At 35.6% G+C, this 12,095-nt stretch overlaps 1 long non-coding RNA gene across 1 annotated transcript; it reads right to left on the bottom strand.

The window, feature by feature from the left end:
• Positions 1-203: 203 nt before the first annotated feature.
• Positions 204-7,898, bottom strand: LOC112651681 (uncharacterized). The gene is made up of 3 exons (XR_003130958.2): positions 7,826-7,898; positions 6,991-7,134; positions 204-1,077 (listed from the first exon to the last, which is right to left on the bottom strand). It is a non-coding gene; the product is annotated as an uncharacterized LOC112651681 (long non-coding RNA).
• Positions 7,899-12,095: the final 4,197 nt, after the last annotated feature.

Raw genomic sequence — 12,095 nt, 5'->3', positions numbered from 1 at the left:
CTCTCTCTCTCTCCCTATTTGCCCCCTCCCTCCACTCAAGAGTGTACTTTCTTTCTCAGATAAATAAATACATAAATAAATAAATAAATAAATAAATAAATAAATAAATAAAATCTTTTAAAAAAGAAAAAAAAACAGCTATAAATCCACATTAGAGATACTTTGGTCCACAAAGCACATTTTACTATTGAGATACCAGAGACCTTAACAGGTTAAGAAGAATTTAATGAAAAACAGCATTAGTAGTAGATTGGGAGAAGAAGCCAGTTTCATCTTGCAGGTTACTGGTAGTTACACCAGAAAACAAAGTACACTGATGATATTCTCTGTCAAGCAGCCTTCTACCTTGTCTTCTACCTGTAGCAGAAGCTGTTGTTATCCTTTCCACATTATTTGTTTGACAGGACACCTTTCTCCCAGCTGTTGTGATTATTGATGCTAAGTGGCTCACAGAAATATTTTTCTCTGGAGAAATGCCCTTGTCTGTTGGGAATCACTTTACATAGAGACACCTATGAGTTTATGCCCCTCCCCCCTGCTACTATTGCAGACAAGAGTCAGTATATGACTGATGATGCCTGGGCCCTTGTGTCAAGATAGACCAGCTCTGTGATATTCCTCATGCTCCAGAGCTCCCTGTGAGGTCAGGCTGAGGGTAGATTTTAGCCACATTTTGCTTGGCTTTTTTCTCTTTTCTGCTCTTCTTACCTTCATGTGGGTTTGTGGTTGTTGGTTTTTTTCCAAGAGCACTCCATCAATAAATCACCTGCATGAGCCTCTTTTTCTTTTTCAAACTCTACTCCTTGGGAGCCTCGTTTAAGACAGTAACTAATACTGAGACTCACAGCATCACTGAAGGCTGCTGATAGTCTAACACGGAGCTGATAGTTGATATAATCTGTCCTGTTTTTGTTGGAGTCTGAAGAGCCGATCTTGGAGTTTGCAGAGGAGGTATGCCGACACCTTGACTGAGAGCTTGAGTTCACAAGTCAATAGTTTGAGTTTGAATCCCAATGTGGGACAAGTTACTCAATTCCCTCTGTTTTTAATATATTCTATTCACCTTGTAAAATTTGTCTGAAATAATAGGAAGAAAAAATTTCAGTTTAGTCATTGTGACTTTGATGAATAATTAATAGTCATAAAAAGTATCATTTCTATCCAAGTTATCTTAATAGCCAAATAACTGTAGTTTATTTACTTAACATTAAAAATAGTTTAAATCAGCGATATAACCCTCTAAATACTAGTTGCTAATTTTATTTTTAAACTATTGCTGTGTTCTTTGTGGAGCAGGGGTTTGGCAGAGTGGGGAACAGAGAAAAATCAGTTTTCTTTAGTGCTCACCTCACAAAAACAGTTTTGCTTGTCTTTGTTGGGTAAGTCCATTGGCATTTTCAAGGATGGCTTAAATATAATTTTTCCAAAAACAGATCAACTGAAAACTGAAATGTTTCTTATTTTGGAGGATAGATTTTGTGAATGCTAGTGTGTATAAAGGTTGCTTATTTGTTTGATTTTTCCCGATATGCTAAGAATTTTTCATCCACAAGTAATGGATATTTTTGTGTTTAAGATTTAGAGATGAGAAAAGAAAACAATTGGCAGTGAGCAACCTGAAGTGTTAATTTCCACTTTGTACATTGTACCATGGCAGCTTTGAGAGTCATTTATAATTTTCTAGGTTGAATCAAGATGAACAAAGAAAGAAAGAAAATGAAACAAAAAGAGGAAAACACTATGAATGAATATGATATGAGCACCCATATGGTCAGAAGATTAAATCAAACGTATTTAGGAAGTATATCTTCTAATCAGCTCTCTTGTGTGATTTATTTTTAGTCATCCTTACGCCTTTACTACATGGTACCTGGTGCCTGATCAATTATTAGCTTGAACATGGAGTGCCGCTTTTTAGAGAGCTATCAACCCCCTTGAAGTAAATTGTATCCCGTGGCTAAAATTTGACATGGTTCAGGAAACACATACATCGTATATTCTTCAGCGGTGGGTTGCTATTTCTCAGACCCCTCAGAGGCATTTACATCCTTAGTGTTTGAGCCAAACTTTCCAGGGCTTGGATTCTTTGAAAACTTCAAATGCTCTGTAGTGTTATCAGACCAGTGGTGAAACTGATCTCAAAGTCCACTATTAAAACTCCCCTCAAGGACATTTTCATTAGAACTTTGTACATGGGCAGTTCAAAAGATCCAGCTATTGATTTTTGTTCAGAAGTCCTGTCTCCACTTTCATATTACGCAACTTTTTTGACAGACTTTCAAAAACCACAAACTGTGGGCTGCCTGCGATTCCAGCCAGGATTTTATGCTGCTCATTTGATTTCCTCAGGCCACATCCTTCTCGTGTCCTTGTCAACACTGCAAGGAGAAGAGCCGTCTTAGAAGATTTGCTAAAAAGCAGAAGCAATTTCACAGCAATGGAAGAAAAAAATCTGACCTTTCAATGCACAAAAAAATCTCACTTAAGTAAATAACCTTTTTAGCTGTAAAATTTTGTTGCGGCATTCATTTATCAGACATATAGGTAATCAGAGTGTTTATTTCTTTTCGCCATTTAAAATTTCATGAAAGGAGTGAGGAAGCGATGTGTGTAAATTGCAGCAAAGAGCCTCTAGCATATGCGCTCAGCACATTTAATGGAATTATCTATTGTAGAATAGGAGGCAGAGGCAGCTGAGGAATTAATTATTGGGATAGATATTTTATATCTATCTGCCAGTGCAATGTGAAATAAGATTTGCCTTCATATTACTTCTGTCACTTTGTGTGGCCTTTCAAAAGTGACAGTTTCTAAAAAGAGAGAAGTGAATCATGTGTTTGTTCCTGATCCATAGTGTGAGCATTTCATGGCCTACTAGTTCATTCTCAATACAGCAATTTTAGTACAGTGTGTAGAGTTCAATTCTAAGATAGCTAAGTGGAGGAAGTGATGTGACAGTTTACACAGGTAGGGACCTCATTGGTTTCAGACTTGGAGATAACATACGAATGTAGCTTTATATATCAGAATAAAAAGTAAACTCCATAGGGAGCCCTATCTACATAGGACTTCTTTTTTTTCACACATGTGAGTTTTATATGAATATTACTATTAGTTATCATTAGAGCTAGCCTTTTGCTGAATGGTCACTGTTGAAAGGCACTGCACAATAGACTTCACTTGCATTATCAGATTTTGTTCTCAAAACACCCCCTTGCAGTGGGTGGTATTAATATCCCTATTTAATGGATGAGGAAACAGTGGCTGAGAGAAAGGTAAGAAAATGATGCAAAGTCTATAACTAGCAAATTTTGAAAGTGAAACAAGCTGAAAATTCTACTCGTATGCTTAAAAAGATTGAGCCAGGGAATATGCAAGATCCAAAGACTGACAGAGCAACAGGGCTGGAATTCTGTCTCCAAGATCATGGGTTATAATATCGCACGCCACTAGGGGGCAACATAGACTCTCCATCTACCTAAGGCCATTTGTTCCCAAAATGTGTATACAATGCATGGAACAAAGACCAGTAAAAGGACATAACTCCAAACACTCCAATATTTAAAGCAGACATAATATTTTATTAAAAGATTAAAATATGTTATCTCTTACAAAGAATGTTGCCTTATTTATCAAAGTTAAATAGATTTTTCTTATTGATATGAGTGCTTTAATTACATGCTTTATCTTTTTCTTTCCTAATCTCACTTTCCCCCAAACTCAACTTGTACTCTACCATACAATGACAACCAGGCAGTGAAACATGGTCTCATTTGGGTTTTCTTGTCAACCTTTTCAAGGAAGTATTGGAGTGCAGTAGGTTTACCGCACACAAAGCATTGTATCCAAGGCCAATTTTAAAATGTCAGACAGTGAAGAGTTCCATGCTGCCACAATTCAGGATGCAAGTGGACACTGGTGAACAGTCAGATGTGTCTCTTTTAGATCAAATGTAGAAAATGTACTGTTCCTATAAAAAGCTGTTAGCAAGTTCATGAACTTGACAGCACAGGGCAACGGCTTCCTATTGTAGGAAGAAATGAAAGCATGCGATACTTGGTTTTCCTGATGCTTCTCTCTTGTTTGATCCTTTTGAATTCATTTTCATACTCCCCCTGCTGGACTTAATCAGGCCTAAACAAATGAGTTTGGGTGGTTGCAGCCTGTTGACCTGTGGATGACACATTTCACATCAAGTTGCCCAGGAGTTCTGTCCTTTTGTGCCTTGTTGAGTAGAAATCAGTCATTTGAGGCCAAAAACCATTTCAACCTTTTGATATTGTGTGTTAAAACATATAAAAGGGGGGGGGGTGTGTGATAAATTCACTACTGTCTGATTTAAGCAGTTTCAGTTCTAATAAGATATCAGAAATAAATAAGATGCTCCTGTAAAATATTACAATAAGGGTCAAATTTAAGAAATTTGTAAAACAGTTTTGTTTAACTCTTGGGGACCAAACATTTACAGAGAAAGTATATGAGAAACATAAAATCATGTGATTTTCAAGAGAAACTCTCCAGCATCTTTATCTTTTTAACTACCTTAAAATAAATAATTTCAGTGTTCAAAATAAACACAAAAATAGAGATCTTTTCAGTCTTGGATTGCTACAATACTAGCTGTTTATTGAATACTCTCTGTGAATCAGGCTCTGAATCATGCTTTCTGAAAATAAATAGCTACAAATCCAACTATCATGAACACTCACTTGGGTCCTGAGTGATTAAAAAAAAAGAAAAGTCTTAGAAGATTTTATTGATGACACAGTTCTTGGAGGTCTCTTGCCCTAGATCAATACTGAATTATGAACAAGTTACATGTAAATTATAGAAGATTATTTTTCCATTGTGACATTACAGTCTCTTCTAGACCCTACAGCTTCCTAAAAAGGTAACAAGATCACTGGGAAAAGGAGAGTCATGCGTTGCCTCTTCTGCTTTCATTCCTTATTTGGAACTTTGCCCTTGGAAGTCTCCTATCTTATCCTCCTGATCTGTGACACTATGTGTAATTTATCCCTGCTAACATTATTGATGTTTTGAGTATATTTCTTGTGTACCCAGGGTGTTTGGAGGGTCTTCATTTTGCTTCAATGACTGTGACAAATGCCCAAACCCCATAGATCCTACATACCAGCTAGCAAGAAGGACAGCATAAAAGTTGTTTGATTTAAAAATGTAGAAATACGGGGCACCTCGGTGGTTTATTCAGTTAAGTGTCTGACTCTTAATTTTGGCTCAGGTCATGATCTCAGGGTCCTGGGATCAAGCCCCACATGAGGCTTCATGCTTACTGGGGAGTCTGCTTGAAATTTATTCTGTCCCTCTGCGTCTCCCCCTGCACACAAACTCTCTCTGTCTCTAAAATAAATAAATAAATCTTTAAAATGAAATGAAATAAAAATGTAGAAACACAGAAAGAGTATTCAGTGTTTGAAAAGGAATGAGAACATGATATTAATAGGGAAAACTTAGATTTCATACCCCTGGTACTTAAATAGAACTCCAAATTAGCTAGCTGCCTCTTTTCTTTTGAAAACAAACTCAGCATATGGCCTCATACACTCTTCCACATCATCCTATGGGATTCATATTCATCCCAATATCAATCATATCCTTTTCAGAGTGTGTCAGATACTTTCTGGCCATCGTGTTGAAAGAGAACCACTTTCATTTTTTTTATGTTTTCAGTTGTTTGATATGGTTCAGTTATTTTTTAATTGTTGACTTAGAAAAAGCTCTGAAATAAAGTGGGTTTTGTTTGTCTGTTTTTAACCTTTTTTTTTTTTTTTACTTTTTAAAAAGATTTTATTTATTTATTTGGGAGAAAGAGATAGCAAGAGAGGCACCAGTGGGGTGGGGGTGGGGTGAAGCAGAGGGAAAGGGGAGAGGGAGAAGCAGGCTCCCTCCTGAGCAGGAGACACAGAGGAGACAAGACCAAAGAGACACAGAGCTCCATCCCAATACCCTGGATCAAGACCTGAGCTGAAGACAGATGCTTCATTGACTGAGCCACCTAGAAGCTCCTATTTGCCTGCTTTTTAAAAAATCTTTTTTTTGGACAAGTTCTGTCTACTTTCTTTAAAAAAAAAATCCAATTTTATTGAGATATAATTGACAACACACTGTATTTATTTAAACTTTACACCATAGTGATTTGATATATATTGCAGAATGATTACAACATTTTGCTTGACATCAGTGACTTCATGTAACTACAATTCTTTTCCTTATGGTGAGAATATTTAAGATTTACTCTTTGCAACTTTCAAATATACAGTATTATTAACAATAGGCACTGTGCTGTACATCATACCCTTAGCACTTATTAATTTTATTAATATAAATACTGAAAGTTTGTACCTTTTGACCATCTTCACGATTTCCTTTATCCCACCTCCTACCTCTTTCAACAAGGAATTTGTTCTTTGTTTCTTGAGTTTTGTTTTTGTTTTAGAGTCCACATATAGGTGAGATCATATAGTATCTGTCTGTCTTTCTCTGTCTGGCTTATTGAACTTAGCATAATGCCCTCAAAATCCATTTGTCTCATATGGCATAATTTCCTTCTTTATTGTATACTCATATGTATATTTATATCACATTCTTTTTATCCATTCACTCACCGGGAGACATAGGTTGTTTCCATGTCTTGGCTATTGTAAATAATGCTGCAGTGAACATGAAGTTAAAGATGTTTCCTTGACATAGTGATTTTGTTTTCTTTAGATATATACCCAAAAGAGGAATTGCTGGATCATATAGTGGTTCTATTTTTAATTTTTTCTGGAACCTCCATATTGGCTGTACCAATTTACATTCCTACCCATAGTGCACAAAGGCCTCCTTTTCTCCAAATCCTCATCAACACGTCTTATCTCTTGTCTTTTGCTAGTAACTATTTTAATAGGTGGTAGGTGATAGTTCATTGTGGTTTTAGTTTGCATTTTCTAATGATTAGTGATATTGAGTACTTTTTCATATACCTACCGGTCATTGAAATGTCTTTGGAAAAATGTGTCTTGAGTTTCTCTGCCCATTTTTTTTAAGTTCTGCTCTTTTAATGTAAGTCCCCTGAGCATCTGGAAGGGTACTAGGTATGTTTCGGTACTGAATACATATTTGTTAAGTCCACTGTAATTCCATAGTTGGGACAAGAGAACAGTAGATAAATCATTATATACAAATCAAGATATTCACATCTAATCCATCTGGAAAATATCAGCACTTTTTCAAGAAGAATGGGGCATCTTATGACTTTACATTAAAGTAAAGTCATTTTTTACATTATCTGAACCTATACTTGTAATAATAAAGATTTAATGAACACAGTGTGTCAAACATTTGTACTTATGAAACATTTGTGGGACATTATTTCTTTGAATACTTAAAACACACACACACACACACACACACTCATTTTAATCAGAAGAGGATACTGAATCTCAGAAAAGTGAAGTGATTTGTCTAAAATCACTTGGCTAGCAAGTGGAATCGACTGTTCAAACCTAGGTCTGTCTCTGGTTATTTTCTTTGTCACTTTTCTGTGACTTTGCAGGAATTCCCCTTTAACTTAGAATATTTAAAATCATTCTTATCTCATCTCTGCAACTCACATTCAATCAGTCACAAACTTCTATATGTTCTATCTCAGAAATAACTTATCAATCTGTTCTGTGCTCTTTACTCTGATTCTCTCCCTTTTGTAATCTAGGTTGTCCTTAATTTTCATCTCTATTATTTTGACAGTCCCATCTAGTTTTCCTGACTCCAAACTCTCCCATTTCCTAGTTCAATGTTTTTTGTTTGTTTTGTTTTGTCTTACTTTCAAGGTGTTCCCAAAACTTGCACTTCCTCAAACTATGGCCCCAGACTACCACTTCAAATTTACCTCTTCCAGTACACAGCACAAATCCTACATTCCATGAGGAATGTTCTACATTGTGTCTGTGCTCTTCACACGGACTGTTCATCTTATGCCATGTTCTTCATATGAGTCGTCTGTTGCCTTTGATGCCCTTGTGGAACTTCTCTATTTTGAAATCTTCTCTTAATCATCAAGCACATGCTCAAATATGAATCTTTCCTGGATTTTTTTTAAGGCAGCATTATTGCTTTATTCCCACATCACTAGGCACATGATCACTCTAAAATAGCATCTTTCAGATTTACACATTTGTGTCATGTTTTAGATAGTCATGTTTTATTCCTAATGTATCTCCATTAAAAATTGTAGTCCCAGCCACATAGTTTGTTAAATGCATTAGGAATAAACTAATGAGGTTACATATTTAGTAAAATATTTTGATAGCCTCAGATCCTTTACAGAAAAAAAATGGGTCAGTGGCAGAAACTTTTTATCAAAAAAAATTTTCATCCATTCGGGGAATATAAAAAATAGTGAAAGGAAATAAAGGGGAAAGGAGAGAAAAGGAGTGGGAAATATCAGTAAGGGGGACAGAACATAAGAGACTCCTAACTCTGGGAAATGAACAAGGGGTGGTGGAAAGGGAGGTGGGCAGGGGGATGGAGTGACTGGGTGATGGGCACTGAGGGGGGCACTTGGTGGGATGAGCACTCAGTGTTATGCTATATGTTGGCAAATCAAACTCCAATAAAAAGTATACAAAAAATTTATATTCAAGTTTAAGTATTTAAAAACAGATGAAAATATACTAAGATGAATAGACAGGCCAGCTCGCTTGGCTTCTCTTACATCCTAGACTGGCCTGCAAATACGGCTTAGATTCTCTGTGACTTCATGTAAAAACCACAGGAACACGATGCCCAGAAACTTGTGTGAATTATCTTTGTTGTTGTTGTTGTTGTCTTGTCACCTTATATTTGAAAGCCAGATCTCTTAAAAGAGATACTCTTGTTTTCCGTAAAATGCATTCATGTGATGTTCTTCTAAATTTGAATTTCCCTAAAATTTTTCTTTTTATTACTGATTGTATTATCTGCTTTTATAGCAAGAATATGAACATTTTATCACAGGACTTCCATGTAACCTGCCTGAGAAAATACTAAAACAATGTTGAAATTCCTTCTAATGTGTACTTGGATCCAGCTAGGAAAACTGAGAGCAATTTGGGAAATGTTCTATGAAAAAAAAAAAAAAAAAAAAAAAACCACCCCTGGTGAATTAAGGAAAAAAAAAAAAGAGTGTCTCTATTTTAGCAATGTACTGGTTTGATAGTCATGTATATGGAGACTGTGGCTATTTTTATTAAACTACTTTGAGCTTGAAATCTTTCACTTAGAAAGCAGCGGTTGGATTTAAAATACTTCAAGTAAAAATACTTTAAGAAAGTGGTTTTGAATATGTAGAGCTCTTCTGTCACTTGTCAATGTGTACATCATTTTATTCTCTTATTAATCCTTTTCTCAAATTAAAATTTACAACAATTTATTAAATACCTACCAAGCATCAGGAGTCCCCTGTTCCAGGATGCTGAGTGGCTCAGTGGTTGAGCATCTGCCTTTGGCTCGGGGCATGATCCTGGAGTCCCTGGAATGAGTCCCACATCAGCCTCCCTGAGAGGAGCCTGTTTCTCCCTCTGCCTGTGTCTTTCTCTCTCTATGTATCTCTCATGAATAAATAAATACAATCTTTAAAAAAGAAAAAAAAATCCTCTGTTCCTGGTAGTTGGCTTATTGTGATGAACAAGAAAGATGTTTTTTTCTGTCTTCATAATGCTTAGAATCTATTGCAGAAGAGTGATACTAAACATGTAACATCCAGGAGCACTAAAAGGAAGTACTGTGGAAATGCACAATTGTCGAAGCTGCCTATGGTGTAGAGAAGCTCAGGAATGGACTCCCTAAGAAAATGATATGTTAGGCTGAGACTTAGAGAAAAACTGCAAGTTACACTAACTAAGGAAGGGAGGGAGTAATCCAGGAAAAGGGGAGAAAAGTGACAATTAATGACTATATAATTTCACTACTTTACATTAATGCAAAACTTCTTAGCTACAAATGTAGTCATTTTGAATAAAGGAAAAAATTGTGTCAATTTTTATTGAATGTTTATTGAATCACCTTGTTAATAGTAAAAATTTTGTAAACCATCTATATGTCCAACAGTATGAAATAGACTAGAAAATTTGAGTATATATCCTCTCAATGGTTAAAACATTTTAAGCACCAGAATAATTGCATTGAGGACTGTGAAGCAAAATATGAAATGTTTATTACATAATATGTGGAAACACAGAATAATGTTATAAGTCCCTCATAATTATATAAACATCCAAAAAAAGATATGGAAAAAACCCACCTGAAATATATTGAAATTATCTTTGTGTTTATTTAAGAAATTCTTGGTTCCTATGCCAAAAATGTATTTTATAACTTTCTGCAATGTAGTAATATACCCTTTAAGAAATATCTCATTTATTTATTTGAGAGAGAAAAGGAGATTATGAGTAGGGGGAGAGGTAGAGAGAGAGGGATAAGCAGACTCCCCACCAAGCAGGAAGCTTCTGGGATCATAATCTGAATTGAAGGCAGACACTTAATCTACAGAGCCACCCAGGTGCCCCAGTAATAGATCTTTTTAAAAATTAACAAAGAAAACATTGGTTAAAATAAGTTCTGCTTTAAAACTAACCAGAGCAAAGCAAAGTAAATCCCACTTTGAAATGAATATCATGAAGAAATTTTTCAGAAATCAAGAATTTTAGCTCCAGTAAGAAGAGTAAAGAAAAGTTCATCATGTTCATTTTAATGAAGACAAACAATAGCATTTTACTGATTTGATAGAGCCTTTTACAGAATGGGAGAACTGGAAAGTTCCTTCATGTTACTCTTACTCTATTTCTTTTCTTTATAGCTGAAAAAGCTGAGAATGGTGATATACACATATTTGAGGGGGCATGGCAAACCTATACATTGGGGTATCTGTGAGCCAGAAACGTTAAACAAAGGGAAATGAAGCTGTAAACTCATTCTCCTGTTCTCTTTGAGATTATAATTTATAACAAGAGGGAAGATACAACACTTAACTCCTGACTCTCATTTCCCAGGCTTTTGTCACTTTTATTTCCATCATGATTGTAAAAATGTAGAAGAGTTTTAGAAAGCAAACCATGAATTTCCTATTTGTCTAACTACCATTTCTCCCATCACAGGACAAACTGACAATCTGTGCAGCGTTACAGATTCCTCACTGCCACAATAACAAATGGTTCTAAAAATGCCATACGAGTCCTCTTCCTGCTTCCCTTGTTGGGAACAAAACTGATACAGAAGGTTTGGGCTGTGAGTCAAGAAAGTAGATAAACAAACCGAACTAACAGTTGGGAGTAGGATTAGAGAAAATGTTCTCCTGAGATTTCTATTGTTGGAGGAGTAGATAAGACTGCTCACAATGAAGGGAAATAAAGCAGTACACACACACAAAGAGACAAAGTCTAAGCATGTTGCCAGCATATAGGGCAAGAGACAAAATTGGGTTCAGTGGGAAAGGACATTTTTGTTATTTCCCTTGAAAATTATTGGCTCAGCTTGTTTTTGTTTTGAATTTCCTCTCTTTAAAGTAATATGTTAATTTGATTTACAAACTGATTACTTATTCATGGCTTTCCCTACATACCTAGTTGTTGTTTGGAGAATCACATAATATTGAGGCATGTTTTTTCTTCTACCTTTGACCCACTTTGAGGCAGGTTAAATGAAGTGGGAAATTGTCATTTACTGGTGAGATTGATAAATCTGGGAGCCAAAAGAAGAATTTGAGCTCAATGAACATTTTCTGCAAGATCTCTTTTAGAAAGTAGAGCAATTGTTGACATGATTTTTTTCCCAGTTCATCTGGACATTGACTACAAATGAGTCAATTCAAACAGGTAGTCAAATAGAGAAAAATCAATCAAATCAGATAGTTAAAATCTTACAAATATCAATACCAGCAACTGCTAGATTAACATGTAAACTGTGCTTTGCACAAGGGTGAGGTTTAACTCCTTGAAGACCTTCATTTCCCGTTCTCTAAAATGATGCATTTGGATTAGATTACCTACAAACTTTTTTCTACCCCCAAATTTTGTAACTTTTTAATTGAAATATGTTTTTGACTACTGCTAGGATAA

The sequence above is a fragment of the Canis lupus genome, chromosome 4 (genome assembly GCF_003254725.2).
Source record: "Canis lupus dingo isolate Sandy chromosome 4, ASM325472v2, whole genome shotgun sequence".
NCBI lineage: Eukaryota > Metazoa > Chordata > Mammalia > Carnivora > Canidae > Canis > Canis lupus.
This window is presented reverse-complemented; position numbering and strand designations above follow the sequence as displayed.